This window comes from Oncorhynchus gorbuscha, linkage group LG06, assembly GCF_021184085.1.
Source record: "Oncorhynchus gorbuscha isolate QuinsamMale2020 ecotype Even-year linkage group LG06, OgorEven_v1.0, whole genome shotgun sequence".
Lineage (NCBI taxonomy): Eukaryota > Metazoa > Chordata > Actinopteri > Salmoniformes > Salmonidae > Oncorhynchus > Oncorhynchus gorbuscha.
Window position 1 is genome coordinate 99566355 of NC_060178.1, and position 16976 is coordinate 99583330.

General features: G+C 44.7%; 1 protein-coding gene across 1 annotated transcript in view; it reads right to left on the reverse strand.

Annotated features, from left to right (window-relative positions):
* Window positions 1-16976, reverse strand: part of LOC124038782 (piggyBac transposable element-derived protein 5-like) — a 36306-nt gene that overhangs the window by 10719 nt on the left and 8611 nt on the right. The window lies entirely within an intron of this gene.

Here is a 16976-nt window from a genome sequence, read left to right on the forward strand (position 1 = left end):
ATAACCAGGGATGTCTCCTTCAGCCACGAGCAGGTGTATAACCAGGGATGTCTCCTTCAGCCACGAGCAGGTGTATAACCAGGGATGTCTCCTTCAGCCACGAGCAGGGGTATAACCAGGGATGTCTCCTTCAGCCACGAGCAGGTGTATAACCAGGGATGTCTCCTTCAGCCACGAGCAGTTGTATAACCAGGGATGTCTCCTTCAGCCACGAGCAGGTGTATAACCAGGGATGTCTCCTTCAGCCACGAGCAGGTGTATAACCAGGGATGTCTCCTTCAGCCACGAGCAGGTGTATAACCAGGGATGTCTCCTTCAGCCACGAGCAGGTGTATAACCAGGGATGGCTCCTTCAGCCACGAGCAGGTGTATAACCAGGGATGTCTCCTTCAGCCACGAGCAGGGGTATAACCAGGGATGTCTCCTTCAGCCACGAGCAGGTGTATAACCAGGGATGTCTCCTTCAGCCACGAGCAGGTGTATAACCAGGGATGTCTCCTTCAGCCACGAGCAGGTGAATAACCAGGGATGTCTCCTTCAGCCAAGCAGGAGACAGGTGTATAACCAGGGATGTCTCCTTCAGCCAAGCAGGAGACAGGTGTATAACCAGGGATGTCTCCTTCAGCCAAGCAGGAGACAGGTGTATAACCAGGGATGTCTCCTTCAGCCAAGCAGGAGACAGGTGTATAACCAGGGATGTCTCCTTCAGCCAAGCAGGAGACAGGTGTATAACCAGGGATGTCTCCTTCAGCCAAGCAGGAGACAGGTGTATAACCAGGGATGTCTCCTTCAGCCAAGCAGGAGACAGGTGTATAACCAGGGATGTCTCCTTCAGCCAAGCAGGAGACAGGTGTATAACCAGGGATGTCTCCTTCAGCCAAGCAGGAGAAAGGTGTATAACCAGGGATGTCTCCTTCAGCCAAGCAGGAGACAGGTGTATAACCAGGGATGTCTCCTTCAGCCAAGCAGGAGACAGGTGTATAACCAGGGATGTCTCCTTCAGCCAAGCAGGAGACAGGTGTATAACCAGGGATGTCTCCTTCAGCCAAGCAGGAGACAGGTGTATAACCAGGGATGTCTCCTTCAGCCAAGCAGGAGACAGGTGTATAACCAGGGATGTCTCCTTCAGCCAAGCAGGAGACAGGTGTATAACCAGGGATGTCTCCTTCAGCCAAGCAGGAGACAGGTGTATAACCAGGGATGTGGGGCTACTGAACCATTAAATGCCTGAGGGTGGCAGTATGGTAGCTGTTGCTGACTGATTGTACTGTATGTGTGTGAACTACAGACAAAAGCTAGGGAGCATCTTAACATCATGTTAATGAAACAGTGTGGCTAACCCCTCTCTGTCTGTCTGGCTTTCTAGTCTGCAGAATGTCAAGTTGGCTGGATGGGACCGGCATGCGTTGCCACAGTCATTTTGCACCAGACCAAGGAGCCACGAGGCACAGGTGGTGTTTGTTTTGCCCAGAACAGAACAGGCAAGCCATATTGAGTACTGTAGACGTGCTGCCTGCTACATCTGTTAACTCACACCTCCTACCACTGGGGAGCCACACGGCAGGCCGCCTGAAGTGCCTAAACATGTATTGTAGGTCTGCAGGAGAGCCTGAGCTGATCAGGGAGCAGGTATTTAAGACATGTATTGAGCACTGTAGAGAAGGCATGATGTGACCGCTTGTTCCAGGTTGTTTGCCCCTATATTGATTTGTTTTGATGATGCAATGTCACGTTGGTGATTGAAACACCTGGATCCTTTACATGGAGTCAAATAGGTCAATAAGACACAGCGACATGGTGACAGTTGACCAGAGGAATTTGTTATAAGCACTGTGTTTGAGACATGGATAGTTATCCACAGGTCACCCTCATTAAACAGATCTTGAGCATCAAAAGGATTCACAAAATTATTTTCTAAATGATTCAGTTATTCCTACATGGGTGAAATCAGTCACAAATCTGTGTATTGTCTGACCTTTCACTGCTGCCTGAAATATGACAGTATGGCTATAGACCTGTCCTTTAGACCCTGTGCTCTACTGATATTACTACAGTCGGTTAATGCTCGGTTAGTCTTTGGCCTGTGGAGGATGGATGTGTATCAAACCCATTTCTCAACCCCAATGACTTAATCTCAGTGGAGGCCATGACAAAGATGAATTCTATCTGTCTGACAGCTACTGCATTAGCTAAGATGGGTGGCATTCTGAGAGCCACGACCTACCTGAGAGAGGCAGTGTCTGAGGAGACAGATGGAATAAAAGGTACACCTTCTATTTGCCAGACGTACTAGATCTCTAGACAGAGGTGTTTGTGTTGTGTACGTTAATGAGAGAGAGTAGCATTGGACAGCAAACTAAGCAGAATTGTTAGTGCCACAAAGCTCAGCAATTTGAATGTACTTTCCAAAGAACCCCTGCTATGCCAGAGATGCACTGGACGGCTTTGACATGCACCTTTCCTTTCGTCTTAAAGTAGAAACTTCACTTAATGAGCTGTCTAAAAGGGTGAAGAAAAAACATTTCTATAAAGGCTTCTGTTATTCTCATTATAACAGGCAGAGGCGGAAGGAGGGAGGCTTCACAGACAGAAAAAAACAGTACATGGAACATTTTGGTAGACACTTTTTCTTGGCCACAGCTAGGGAAAAGGCATTCATTATTCAGACAGAACATCCATCCCCAGGCTGTGCTGATCAGAGCCCCAGACAGAGGCAGCCCAATCAGAGACAGGATATCACCAACCCCCCACTGTGGAGCTATGGAGGGCATATTTCAACTCATACCTCTACAGCTACTGGACTCGGTGATATAAATGTCCCTGGAACTCAGCAGTGCAGATAATAAAGTGAATGTCTGGGTGAAAGTATTTGCATTGGAAAATGATGAGGGTTTTGAACAATGCCTGGTTTTTACACACACGGAGAGAGAGAGGGGGGACGGATACAGAGAGAGGGGGAGGGATACAGAGAGAGGGGGAGGGATACAGAGAGAGAGGGGGAGGGATACAGAGAGAGAGGGGGGAGGGATACAGAGAGAGAGGGGGAGGGATACAGAGAGAGAGGGGGAGGGATACAGAAAGAGGGGGAGGGATACAGAGAGAGAGAGGGGGAGGGATACAGAGAGAGAGGGGGAGGGATACAGAGAGAGAGGGGGAGGGATACAGAGAGAGGGGGAGGGATACAGAGAGAGAGGGGGAGGGATACAGAGAGAGGGGGGGGATACAGAGAGAGGGGGAGGGATACAGAGAGAGAGGGGGAGGGATACAGAGAGAGAGGGGAGGGATACAGAGAGAGGGGGAGGGATACAGAGAGAGAGGGGGGGGATACAGAGAGAGGGGGAGGGATACAGAGAGGGGGAGAGAGGGGGAGGGATACAGGGGGAGGGAGAGAGGGGGAGGGATGGGGGAGGGATACAGAGAGAGGGGGGGGATACAGAGCGAGGGGGAGGGATACAGAGAGAGGGGGAGGGATACAGAGCGAGGGGGAGGGATACAGAGCGAGGGGGAGGGATACAGAGAGATGGGGGGGGATAAGAGAGGGGGGATACAGAGAGAGGGGGAGGGATACAGAGAGAGAGGGGGAGGGATACAGAGAGAGTGCCTTCTAAAATGGAAAAAGGGAGGGATACAGAGAGAGGGGAGGGATACAGAGAGAGGGGGAGGGATACAGAGAGAGGGGGAGGGATACAGAGAGAGGGGGAGGGATACAGAGAGAGGGGGAGGGATACAGAGAGAGGGGGAGGGATACAGAGAGAGGGGGAGGGATACAGAGAGACTCTCTCGGGGGAGGGATACAGAGAGATGCTGTGATTGCGTTTCGCCCCCTGTCCTGTCGTGTTTTTGGGGGAGGGATACAGAGAGAGGGGGAGGGATACAGAGAGAGGGGAGGGATACAGAGAGGGGGAGGGATACAGAGAGAGGGGGAGGGATACAGAGAGAGGGGGAGGGATACAGAGAGAGAGGGGGAGGGATACAGCCGGAGGGATACAGAGAGGGGGGAGGGATACAGAGAGAGGGGGAGGGATACAGAGAGAGGGGGAGGGATACAGAGAGAGGGGGGAGGGATTGGAGCGGAGGAGAAGAGTGGAGCGGAGGAGAAGGAAGGTGCCCACTCAACACTCCTTTCCTCCCCTGTCAGCTCTGGGAGGCAGCAGCGAGCCGATTTGATCCGCCATGTCTGACAGGGAATTTACATGCAATGCGGAACGCCTGATGGTCACCAGGGAACACGCTGAGGCAAACTGTCAGCCTCCTGTACACTATGTATATAGTTGAGAGTACACTACACCTTGACTGACACATTGGGCACATCCCAGAGTTATTCCATTTAGAACATTTGAACAGGCATTTCAAATAAGACAATGCAGCCTTACTAAAATGTTATATTGGTTGTTGTATTGGTTGTTATATTGGCTCTTATTTTGGTTGTTACAGTGCCTTCAGAAAGTATTCAGACCCCTTTACATTTTCCACATTGTGTTACATTACAGCCTTGTTCTAAAATGGGTTTTAAAAAATCCCCCCCAAAATCACAGCAATCTACACAGAATACCCAATAATGACAAAAAGAAAACAGTTTTCAAATTTTTGCAAATGCATAAAAAATAATTAACATAAGGATTCAGACCCTTTGCTATGAGACTCGAAATTGAGCTTGGATGCATCCTGTCTCCATTGATCACCCTCGAGATGGTCGCCGCGCGCTTGTCCTAGTAACCTCCTTTTCGTTCCTGTTTCCACTCGTCTGGCTGTTCTTCAGTGGGCTACCGGTGTTCGAGGCACTCCAGCGTCTATTGGCCGACTCAGGAGCGTGACTTTTGGCTGCTTGCCGGACTGCACTTGATTAGAGTCCACCAGTGGTAAGCTCAATTGATTGGACATGATTTGGAAAGGCACACACCTGTCAATATAAGGTCCCACAGGTGACAGTGCATGTCTGAGCAAAAATCAAGCCATGAGATGGAAGGAATTTTGTCGAGGCACAGATCTGGGGAAGGGTATGTAAAAATGTCTGTAGCATTGAAGGTCCCCAAGAACACAGTGGCCTCCATCTTAAATGGAAAAAGTTTGGAACCACCGAGACTCTTCCTAGTGCTGGCTGCCCAGCCAAACTGAGCAATCGGGGGAGAAGGGCCTTGGTCAGGGAGGTGATTGTCGCTCTGATAGAGTTCCTCTATGGAGATGGGAGAACCTTCCAGAAAGACAACCATCTCTGCAGCACTCCATCTATCAAGCCTTTATGGAAGAGTGGCCGGACGGAATCCACTCCTCAGTAAAAGGCACCTGATAGCCCACTTGGAGTTTGCCAGAAGGCACCTAAAGGAGTCAGATTTCTGTTATTCCGTTTTGGACTTTAATAAACTCTGTTTCTGTTAAGTCGCTTTTGGGTCCTCTTTCACCTGCATGACACAAACTGAGCAATCGGGGGAGAAGGGCCTTGGTCAGGGAGGTGATTGTCGCTATGACCTTCCAGAAAGACAACCATCTCTGCAGCACTCCATCTATCAAGCCTTTATGGAAGAGTGGCCGGACGGAATCCACTCCTCAGTAAAAGGCACCTGATAGCCCACTTGGAGTTTGCCAGAAGGCACCTAAAGGAGTCAGACTATGAGAAACAAGATTCTCTGGTCTGATGAAACCAAGATTGAACTCTTTGGCCTGAATGCCAATCATCACGTCTGGAGAAAACCTGGCACCATCCCTACGATGAAGCATGGGGTTGGCAGCATCATGCTGTGGGGATGTTTTTCAGCAGCAGGGACTGGGAGACTAGTCAGGATTGAGGGAAAGATGAACGAGCAAAGTACAGAAAGATCCTCGATGAAAACCTGCTCCAGAGCTCTCAGAACCTCAGACGGGGGCGAAGGTTCACTTTCCAACAGGACAACGATCCTAACCACACAGCTAAGACAACACAGGAGTGGCTTCGGGACAAGTCTGAATGTCCTTGAGTGGCCCAGCCAGAGCCTGGACTTGAACCCTATTGAACATCTCTGGAGAGACCTGAAAATAGCTGTGCAGCAACACTCCCCATCCAACCTGACAGATCTTGAGAGGATCTGCAGAGAAGAATGGGAGAAACTCCCCAAATACAGGTGTTCCAAGCATGTAGAGTCATACCCAAGAAGACGTGAGGCTGTAATCGCTGCCAAAGGTGCTTCAACAAAGTACTGAGTAAAGGGTCTGAATAAATCTGTAAATGTGATATTTCCGGGGGGTTTTTCTTCTGTTTTTGCTTTGTCATTATGAGTATTGTGTGCAGATTGATGAGGGGAAAAAATGATGTGATCCATTTTAGAATAAGACTAACATAACAAAATGTGGAAAAGGTCAAGGGGTCTGAATACTTTCTGAATGCACTGTATATTGTTATATTGGTTGTAATATTGTTGTATTGGTTGTAATATTGTTGTATTGGTTGAAATATTGTTGTATTCCAGATTCCCTCTGTCTACCCAAGGACACCAGAGGACAAAAATCAGTTAACCACCTAACTGAGGAACTCAATTTAACCTTGCACAATACCCTAGATGCAGTTGCACTGCTAAAAACTAGAAACATTTCTCATAAGAAACTAGCTCCCTGGTACACAGAAAATACCCGAGCTCTGAAGCAAGCTTCCAGAAAATTGGAACGGAAATGGCGCCACACAAACTGGAAGTCTTCCGACTAGCTTGGAAAGACAGTACCGTGCAGTACCGAAGAGCCCTTACTGCTGCTCGATCATCCTATTTTTCTAACTTAATTGAGGAAAATAAGAACAATCCGAAATTCCTTTTTGTTACTGTCGCAAAGCTAACTAAAAAGCAGCATTCCCCAAGAGAGGATGACTTTCACTTTAGCAGTGGTCAATTCATGAACTTCTTTGAGGAAAAGATTGATTATTAGAAAGCAAATTACGGACTCCTCTTTAAATCTGCGTATTCCTTCAAAGCTCAGTTGTCCTGAGTCTGCACAACTCTCACAGGACCTAGGATCAAGAGAGACACCCAAGTGTTTTAGTACTATATCTCTTGACACAATGATGAAAATAATCATGGCCTCTAAACCTTCAAGCTGCATACTGGACCCTATTCCAACTAAATGACTGAAAGAGCTACTTCCTGTGCTTGGCCCTCCTATGTTGAACATAATAAACGTCTCTCGATCCACCGGATGTGTACCAAACTCACTAAAAGTGACAGTAATAAAGCCTCTCTTGAAAAAGCCAAACCTTGACCCAGAAAATATAAAAAACTATCGGCCTATATCGAATATTCCATTCCTCTCAAAATTTTTAGAAAAGTTCTGGCCTGGTTTAGATCTTATCTGTCGGAATGATATCAGTTTGTCTCTGTGAATGGTTTGTCCTCTGACAAATCAACTGTAAATTTCGGTGTTCCTCAAGGTTCCGTTTTAGGACCACTATTGTTTTCACTATATATTTTACCTCTTGGGGATGTTATTCGAAAACATAATGTTAACTTTCACTGCTATGCAGATGACACACAGCTGTACATTTCAATGAAACATGGTGAAGCCCCAATTGCCATTGCTTGAAGCATGTGTTTCAGACATAAGGAAGTGGATGGCTGCAAACTTTCTACCTTTAAACTCGGACAAAACAGCTTGTTCTAGGTCCCAAGAAACAAAGAGATCTTCTGTTGAATCTGACAATTAATCTTAATGGTTGTACAGTCATCTCAAATAAAACTGTGAAGGACCTCTGCGTTACTCTGGACCCTGATCTCTCTTTTGAAGAACATATCAAGACCATTTCAAGGACAGCTTTTTTCCATCTACGTAACATTGCAAAAATCAGAAACTTTCTATCCAAAAATGATGCAGAAAAATTAATCCATGCTTTTGTCACTTCTCGGTTAGACTACTGCAATGCTCTACTTTCCGGTACCTGGATAAAGCACTAAATAAACTTCAGTTAGTGCTAAATACGGCTGCTAGAATCCTGACTAGAACCAACAAATTTGATCATATTACTCCAGTGCTAGCCTCTCGACACTGGCTTCCTGTCAAAGCAAGGGCTGATTTCAAGGTTTAACTGTTAACCTACAAAGCATTACATGAGCTTGCTCCAGCCTATCTTTTAAATCTTTTATTTTTTTTACCTTTATTTAACCAGGCAAGTCAGTTAAGAACACATTCTTATTTTCAATGACAGCCTGGGAACAGTGGGTTAACTGCCTGTTCAGGGGCAGAACGACAGATTTGTACCTTGTCAGCTCGGGGGTTTGAACTCGCAACCTTCCGGTTACTAGTCCAACGCTCTAACCACTAAGCTACGCTGCCGCCCCATCTCGCAGATTTGGTCCTGCCGTTCATACCTACACGTACGCTACGGTCACAAAACGCAGGCCTCCTAATTGTCCCTAGAATTTCTAAGCAAACAGCTGGAGGCAGGGCTTTCTCCTATAGAGCTCCATTTTTATGGAACGGTCTGCCTACCCATGTCAGAGACGCAAACTCGGTCTCAACCTTTAAGTCTTTACTGAAGACTCATCTCTTCAGTGGGTAATACGATTGAGTGTAGTTTGGCCCAGGAGTGGGAAGGTGAACAGAAAGGCTCTGGAGCAACGAACCACCCTTGCTGTCTCTGCCTGGCCGGTTCCCCTCTTTCCACTGGGATTCTCTACCTCTAACCCTATTACAGGGGCTGAGTCACTGGCTTGCTGGGGCTCTCTCATGCCGTCCCTGGAAGGGGTGCGTCACCTGAGTGGGTTGATTCACTGATGTGGTCATCCTGTCTGGGTTGGCACCCCACCTTGGGTTGTGCCATGGCGGAGATCTTTGTGGGCTATACTCAGCCTTGTCTCAGGATGGTAAGTTGGTGGTTGAAGATATCCCTCTAGTGGTGTGGGGGCTGTGCTTTGGCAAAGTGGGTGGGGTTATATCCTTCCTGTTTGGCCCTGTCCGGTGGTGTCCTCGGATGTGGCCACAGTGTCACCTGACCCCTCCTGTCTCATCCTCCAGTATTTATGCTGCAGTAGTTTATGGGCTAGGGTTAGTTTGTTATATCTGGAGTACTTCTCCTGTCCTATTCGGTGTCCTGTGTGAATCTAAGTGTGCGTTCTCCAATTCTCTCCTTCTCTCTTTCTTTCTCTCTCTCGGAGGACCTGAGCCCTAGGACCATGCCCCAGGACTACCTGACATGATGACTCCTTGCTTTCCCCAGTCCAACTTGGCTGTGCTGCTGCTCCAGTTGGTCATTTATGAACATTTGAACATCTTGGCCATGTTCTGTTATAATCTCCACGCGGCACAGCCAGAAGAGGACTGGCCACCCCACATATGCTCTCTCTAATTCTCTTTCTTTCTCTCTCTCGGAGGACCTGAGCCCTAGGACCATGCCCAAGGACTACCTGACATGATGACTCCTTGCTGTCCCCAGTCCACCTGATCGTGCTGCTGCTCCAGTTTCAACTGTTCTGGCTTATTATTATTCGACCATGCTGGTCATTTATGAACGTTTGAACATCTTGGCCATGTTCTGTTATGATCTCCACCCGGCACAGCCAGAAGAGGACTGGCCACCCCACATAGCCTGATTCCTCTCTAGGTTTCTTCCTAGGTTTTGGCCTTTCTAGGGAGTTTTTCCTAGCCACCGTGCTTCTACACCTGCATTGTTTGCTGTTTGGGGTTTTAGGCTGGGTTTCTGTACAGCACTTTGAGATATCAGCTGATGTACGAAGGGCTATATAAATACATTTGATTTGATTTGGTTGTAATATTGTTGTATTGGTTGTAATATTGTTGTATTGGTTGTTATATTGTTGTATTGGTTGTAATATTGTTGTATTGGTTGTAGTGTTAATCTGAAAACAAGGGTCCCTAAATTTTATCAGCATATCGATTGCGCAGCCAGGGCTGGAAAAACCTTGGATCATTGCTATTCCAACTTCCGCGACGCATATAAGGCCCTGCCCCGCCCTCCTTTCATTAAAGCTGACCACGACTCAATTTTTTTGATCCCTGCCTACAGACAGAAACTAAAACAAGAAGCTTCCGCGCTGAGGTCTGTTCAACGCTGGTCCGACCAATCTGATTCCACACTCCAAGACTGCTTCCATCACGAGGACTGGGATATGTTCCGTATTGCGTCAGACGACAACATTGACGAATACGCTGATTCGGTGTGCGAGTTCATTAGAACGTGCATTGAAGATGTCGTTCCCATAGCAACGATTAAACCATTCCCAAACCAGACACCGGGGATTGATGGCAGCATTCGCGTGAAACTGAAAGCGCGAACCACTGCTTTTAATCAGGGCAAGGTGACTGGAAACATCACCGAATACAAACAGTGGAACTATTCCCTCCGCAAGGCAATCAAACAAGCTAAGCGTCAGTATAGAGACAAAGTAGAATCTCAATTCAATGGCTCAGACACAAGATGTATGTGGCAGGGTCTACAGTCAATCACGGATTACAAAAAGAAAACCAGCACTGTCACGGACCAGGATGTCTTGCTCCCAGGCAGACAAAATAACCTTTTTGCCCGCTTTGAGGACAATACAGTGCACTGACACTGCCCGCAACTAAAACATGCGGACTCTCCTTCACTGCAGCCGACGTGAGGAAAACATTTAAACGTGTCAACCCTCGCAAGGCTGCAGGCCCAGATGGCATCCCCAGCCGCGCCCTCAGAGCATGCGCAGACCAGCTGGCTGGTGTGTTTACGGACATATTCAATCAATCCCTATCCCAGTCTGTTGTTCCCACATGCTTCAAGAGGGCCACCATTGTTCCTGTTCCCAAGAAAGCTAAGGTAACTGAGCTAAACGACTACCGCCCCGTAGCACTCACTTCCGTCATCATGAAGTGCTTTGAGAGACTAGTCAAGGACCATATCACATCCACCCTACCTGACACCCTAGACCCACTCCAATTTGCTTACCGCCCAAATAGGTCCACAGACGATGCAATCTCAACCACACTGCACACTGCCCTAACCCACCTGTACAAGAGGAATACCTATGTGAGAATGCTGTTCATCGACTACAGCTCGGCATTCAACACCATAGTACCCTCCAAGCTCGTCATCAAGCTCGAGACCCTGGTTCTCGACCCCGCCCTGTGCAACTGGGTACTGGACTTCCTGACGGGCCGCCCCCAGGTGGTGAGGGTAGGCAACAACATCTCCACCCCGCTGATCCTCAACACTGGGGCCCCACAAGGGTGCGTTCTGAGCCCTCTCCTGTACTCCCTGTTCACCCACGACTGCGTGGCCACGCACGCCTCCAACTCAATCATCAAGTTTGCGGACGACGCAACAGTGGTAGGCTTGATTACCAACAACGACGAGACGGCCTACAGGGAGGAGGTGAGGGCCCTCGGAGGGTGGTGTCAGGAAAATAACCTCACACTCAACGTCAACAAAACTAAGGAGATGATTGTGGACTTCAGGAAACAGCAGAGGGAACACCCCCCTATCCACATCGATGGAACAGTAGTGGAGAGGGTAGTAAGTTTTAAGTTCCTCGGCGTACACATCACAGACAAACTGAATTGGTCCACCCACACAGACAGCATCGTGAAGAAGGCGCAGCAGCGCCTCTTCAACCTCAGGAGGCTGAAGAAATTCGGCTTGTCACCAAAAGCACTCACAAACTTCTACAGATGCACAATCGAGAGCATCCTGTCGGGCTGTATCACCGCCTGGCACGGCAACTGCTCCGCCCACAACCGTAAGGCTCTCCAGAGGGTAGTGAGGTCTGCACAACGCATCACCGGGGGCAAACTACCTGCCCTCCAGGACACCTACACCACCCGATGTCACAGGAAGGCCATAAAGATCATCAAGGACAACAACCACCCGAGCCACTGCCTGTTCACCCCGCTATCATCCAGAAGGCGAGGTCAGTACAGGTGCATCAAAGCTGGGACCGAGAGACTGAAAAACAGCTTCTATCTCAAGGCCATCAGACTGTTAAACAGCCACCACTAACATTGAGTGGCTACTGCCAACACACTGACACTGACTCAACTCCAGCCACTTTAATAATGGGAATTGATGGGAAATTATGTAAAATATATCACTAGCCACTTTAAACAATGCTACCTAATATAATGTTTACATACCCTACATTATTCATCTCATATGTATACGGACCTCTGGCAGTCTCTATGGGGGTGCCACAGGGTTCAATTCTTGGACCGACTCTCTTCTCTGTATACATCAATGAGGTCGCTCTTGCTGCTGGTGAGTCCCTGATCCACCTCTACGCAGACGACACCATTCTGTATACTTCCGGCCCTTCTTTGGACACTGTGTTAACAACCCTCCAGGCAAGCTTCAATGCCATACAACTCTCCTTCCGTGGCCTCCAATTGCTCTTAAATACAAGTAAAACTAAATCCATGCTCTTCAACCGATCGCTACCTGCACCTACCCGCCTGTCCAACATCACTACTCTGGACGGCTCTGACTTAGAATACGTGGACAACTACAAATACTTAGGTGTCTGGTTAGACTGTAAAATCTCCAATCCAAAGTTAAATCTAGAATTGGCTTCCTATTTCGCAACAAAGCATCCTTCACTCATGCTGCCAAACATACCCTTGTAAAACTGACCATCCTACCAATCCCCGACTTTGGCGATGTCATTTACAAAATAGCCTCCAATACCCTACTCAACAAATTGGATGCAGTCTATCACAGTGCAATCCGTTTTGTCACCAAAGCCCCATATACTACCCACCATTGCGACCTGTACGCTCTCGTTGGCTGGCCCTCGCTTCATACTCGTCGCCAAACCCACTGGCTCCATGTCATCTACAAGACCCTGCTAGGTAAAGTCCCCCCTTATCTCAGCTCGCTGGTCACCATAGCATCTCCCACCTGTAGCACACGCTCCAGCAGGTATACTCTCTGGTCACCCCCAAAACCAATTATTTCTTTGGCCGCCTCTCCTTCCAGTTCTCTGCTGCCAGTGACTGGAACGAACTGCAAAAATCTCTGAAACTGGAAACACTTATCTCCCTCACTAGCTTTAAGCACCAACTGTCAGAGCATCTTACAAATTACTGCACCTGTACATAGCCCACCTATAATTTAGCCCAAACAACTACCTCTTTCCCAACTGTATTTAATTTATTTATTTATTTTGCTCCTTTGCACCCCATTATTTTTATGTCTACTTTGCACATTCTTCCATTGCAAAACTACCATTCCAGTGTTTTACTTGCTATATTGTATTTACTTTGCCACCATGGCCTTTTTTGCCTTTACCTCCCTTCTCACCTCATTTGCTCACATTGTATATAGACTTGTTTATACTGTATTATTGACTGTATGTTTGTTTTACTCCATGTGTAACTCTGTGTCGTTGTATCTGTCGAACTGCTTTGCTTTATCTTGGCCAGGTCGCAATTGTAAATGAGAACTTGTTCTCAACTTGCCTACCTGGTTAAATAAAGGTGAAATAAAAAATAAATAAAAAATATATACTGTACTCTATATCATCTACTGCATCCTCATGTAATACATGTATCACTAGCCACTTTAACTATGCCACTTTGTTTACATACTCATCTCATATGTATATACTGCACTCAATACCATCTACTGTATCTTGCCTATGCCGCGCTGTACCATCACTCATTCATATATCTTTATGTACATATTCTTTATCCCCTTACACTTGTGTCTATAAGGTAGTAGTTTTGGAATTGTTAGCTAGATTACTTGTTGGTTATTACTGCATTGTCGGAACTAGAAGCACAAGCATTTCGCTACACTCGCACTAACATCTGCTAACCATGTGTATGTGACAAATAAAATTTGATTTGATTTGATTTGTTGTGTTGGTCATTATCTTGTTATATGGGTTGTTGTATTGGTTGTAATAAGTTGTATTGGTTATATTTGTGTTTATATTGTCGCTGTATTGGTTGTTATATTGTTCATTATCTTGTTATATTGGTTGTAATATTGTTATATTGGTTGTTGTATTGTTATATTGTTCGTTATCTTGTTATATTGGTTGTTGTATTGTTATATTGGTTGTTGTATTGTTATATTGGTTGTTGTATTGTTATATTGGTTGTTGTATTGTTATATTGGTTGTTGTATTGTTATATTGGTTGTTGTATTGTTATATTGGTTGTTGTATTGTTATATTGGTTGTTGTATTGTTATATTGGTTATTATATTGTTATTGGTTGTTGTATTGTTATATTGGTTATTATATTGTTATATTGGTTGTTGTATTGTTATATTGGTTGTTGTATTGTTATATTGGTTGTTGTATTGTTATATTGGTTGTTGTATTGTTATATTGGTTGTTGTATTGTTAAATTGGTTATTATATTGTTATTGGTTGTTGTATTGTTATATTGGTTATTATATTGTTATAAGTTGTATTGGTTGTTATATTTGTTGTTATAATGGTTGTTGTATTGGTTGTTATATTGTTCATGATCTTGTTATATTGGTTGTAATATTGTTATATGTTGTATTGGTAGTTATATTGGTTGTTGCATTGGTAGTTATATTGGTTGTTGCATTGGTAGCTATATTGGTTGTTGCATTGGTAGATATATTGGTTGTTGCATTGGTAGCTATATTGGTTGTTGCATTGGTAGCTATATTGGTTGTTGCATTGGTAGCTATATTGGTTGTTGCATTGGTAGCTATATTGGTTGTTGCATTGGTAGCTATATTGGTTGTTGTATTGTTATATTGGTTATTATATTGTTATAAGTTGTATTGGTTGTTATATTTGTTGTTATAATGGTTGTTGTATTGGTTGTTATATTGTTCATGATCTTGTTATATTGGTTGTAATATTGTTATAAGTTGTATTGGTAGTTATATTGGTTGTTGCATTGGTAGTTATATTGGTTGTTGCATTGGTAGCTATATTGGTTGTTGCATTGGTAGATATATTGGTTGTTGCATTGGTAGCTATATTGGTTGTTGCATTGGTAGCTATATTGGTTGTTGCATTGGTAGTTATATTGGTTGTTGCATTGGTAGTTATATTGGTTGTTGCATTGGTAGATATATTGGTTGTTGCATTGGTAGTTATATTGGTTGTTGCATTGGTAGTTATATTGGTTGTTGCATTGGTAGTTATATTGGTTGTTGCATTGGTTGTTGCATTGGTAGTTATATTGGTTGTTGCATTGGTAGTTATATTGGTTGTTGCATTGGTAGTTATATTGGTTGTTGCATTGGTAGTTATATTGGTTGTTGCATTGGTAGTTATATTGGTTGTTGCATTGGTAGTTATATTGGTTGTTGCATTGGTAGTTATATTGGTAGTTAAATTGGTTGTTGCATTGGTAGCTATATTGGTTGTTGCATTGGTAGCTATATTGGTTGTTGCATTGGTAGCTATATTGGTTGTTGCATTGGTAGCTATATTGGTTGTTGCATTGGTAGCTATATTGGTTGTTGCATTGGTTGTTGCATTGGTAGTTAAATTGGTTGTTGCATTGGTAGCTATATTGGTTGTTGCATTGGTAGCTATATTGGTTGTTGCATTGGTTGTTGCATTGGTAGTTAAATTGGTTGTTGCATTGGTAGCTATATTGGTTGTTGCATTGGTAGCTATATTGGTTGTTGCATTGGTAGTTATATTGGTTGTTGCATTGGTAGTTATATTGGTTGTTGCATTGGTAGTTATATTGGTTGTTGCATTGGTAGTTATATTGGTTGTTGCATTGGTAGTTATATTGGTTGTTGCATTGGTAGTTATATTGGTTGTTGCATTGGTAGTTATATTGGTTGTTGCATTGGTAGTTATATTGGTTGTTGCATTGGTTGCTATATTGGTTGTTGCATTGGTTGCTATATTGGTTGTTTCATTGGTTGCTATATTGGTTGTTTCATTGGTTGCTATATTGGTTGTTGCATTGGTAGTTATATTGGTTGTTGCATTGGTAGTTATATTGGTTGTTGCATTGGTAGTTATATTGGTTGTTGCATTGGTTGTTTCATTGGTAGTTATATTGGTTGTTGCATTGGTTGCTATATTGGTTGTTGCATTGGTTGCTATATTGGTTGTTGCATTGGTTGCTATATTGGTTGTTGCATTGGTTGCTATATTGGTTGTTGCATTGGTTGCTATATTGGTTGTTGCATTGGTTGCTATATTGGTTGTTGCATTGGTTGCTATATTGGTTGTTGTATTGGTAGTTATATTGGTTGTTATATTGATTGTTGTATTGGTAGTTATATTGGTTGTTATATTGATTGTTGTACTGGTAGTTATATGTTATAATGGTTGTTCTATTGGTTGCTGTATTGGTTGTTATGTTGGTTTTTCTATGTTGTAATATTGTTGTTATATTGCTATTTTGTAGTTATATTGGTTGTAATATTGTTATATTGGTTGTTAAATTGGTTGTAATATTGATAATTCTAACATTTAATCCTAGTAAAAAGTCCCTGTCAGTTAGGATCACCACTTTATTTTAAGAATGTGAAATGTCAGAATAAGAGTACAGAGAATTATTTATTTAAGCTTTTATTTCTTTCAACACATTCCCAGTGGGCCAGAAATGTATAAACACTGAATTAGTATTTGGTAGCATTGCCTTTACATTTCGTAACTTGGGTCAACCTTTCCGGTAGCCTTCCACAAGCTTCCCACAATAAGTTGGGTGAATTTTGGCCCATTCCTCCTGTAACAGTCATTATTGTAGGCCTCCCTGCTCCCACACGCCTTTTCAGTTCTGCCCACACATTTTCTATACGGTTGAGGTCAGGGCTTTGTGATGGCCACTCAAATACCTTGACTTTGTTGTCCTTAAGCCCCTTTGCCATGACATTGGAAGTATGCTTGGGGTCATTGTCCATTTGGAAGACCCATTTGCGACCAAGCTTCAACTTCATCACTGATGTCTTGAGATGTTGCTTCAATATATCCACATATTTCTCCTTCCTCACGATGCCAACAATTTTGTGAAGTGCACCAGTCCCTCCTGCAGCAAAGTACCACCACAACATGATGCTGCCACCCCCGTGCTTCACG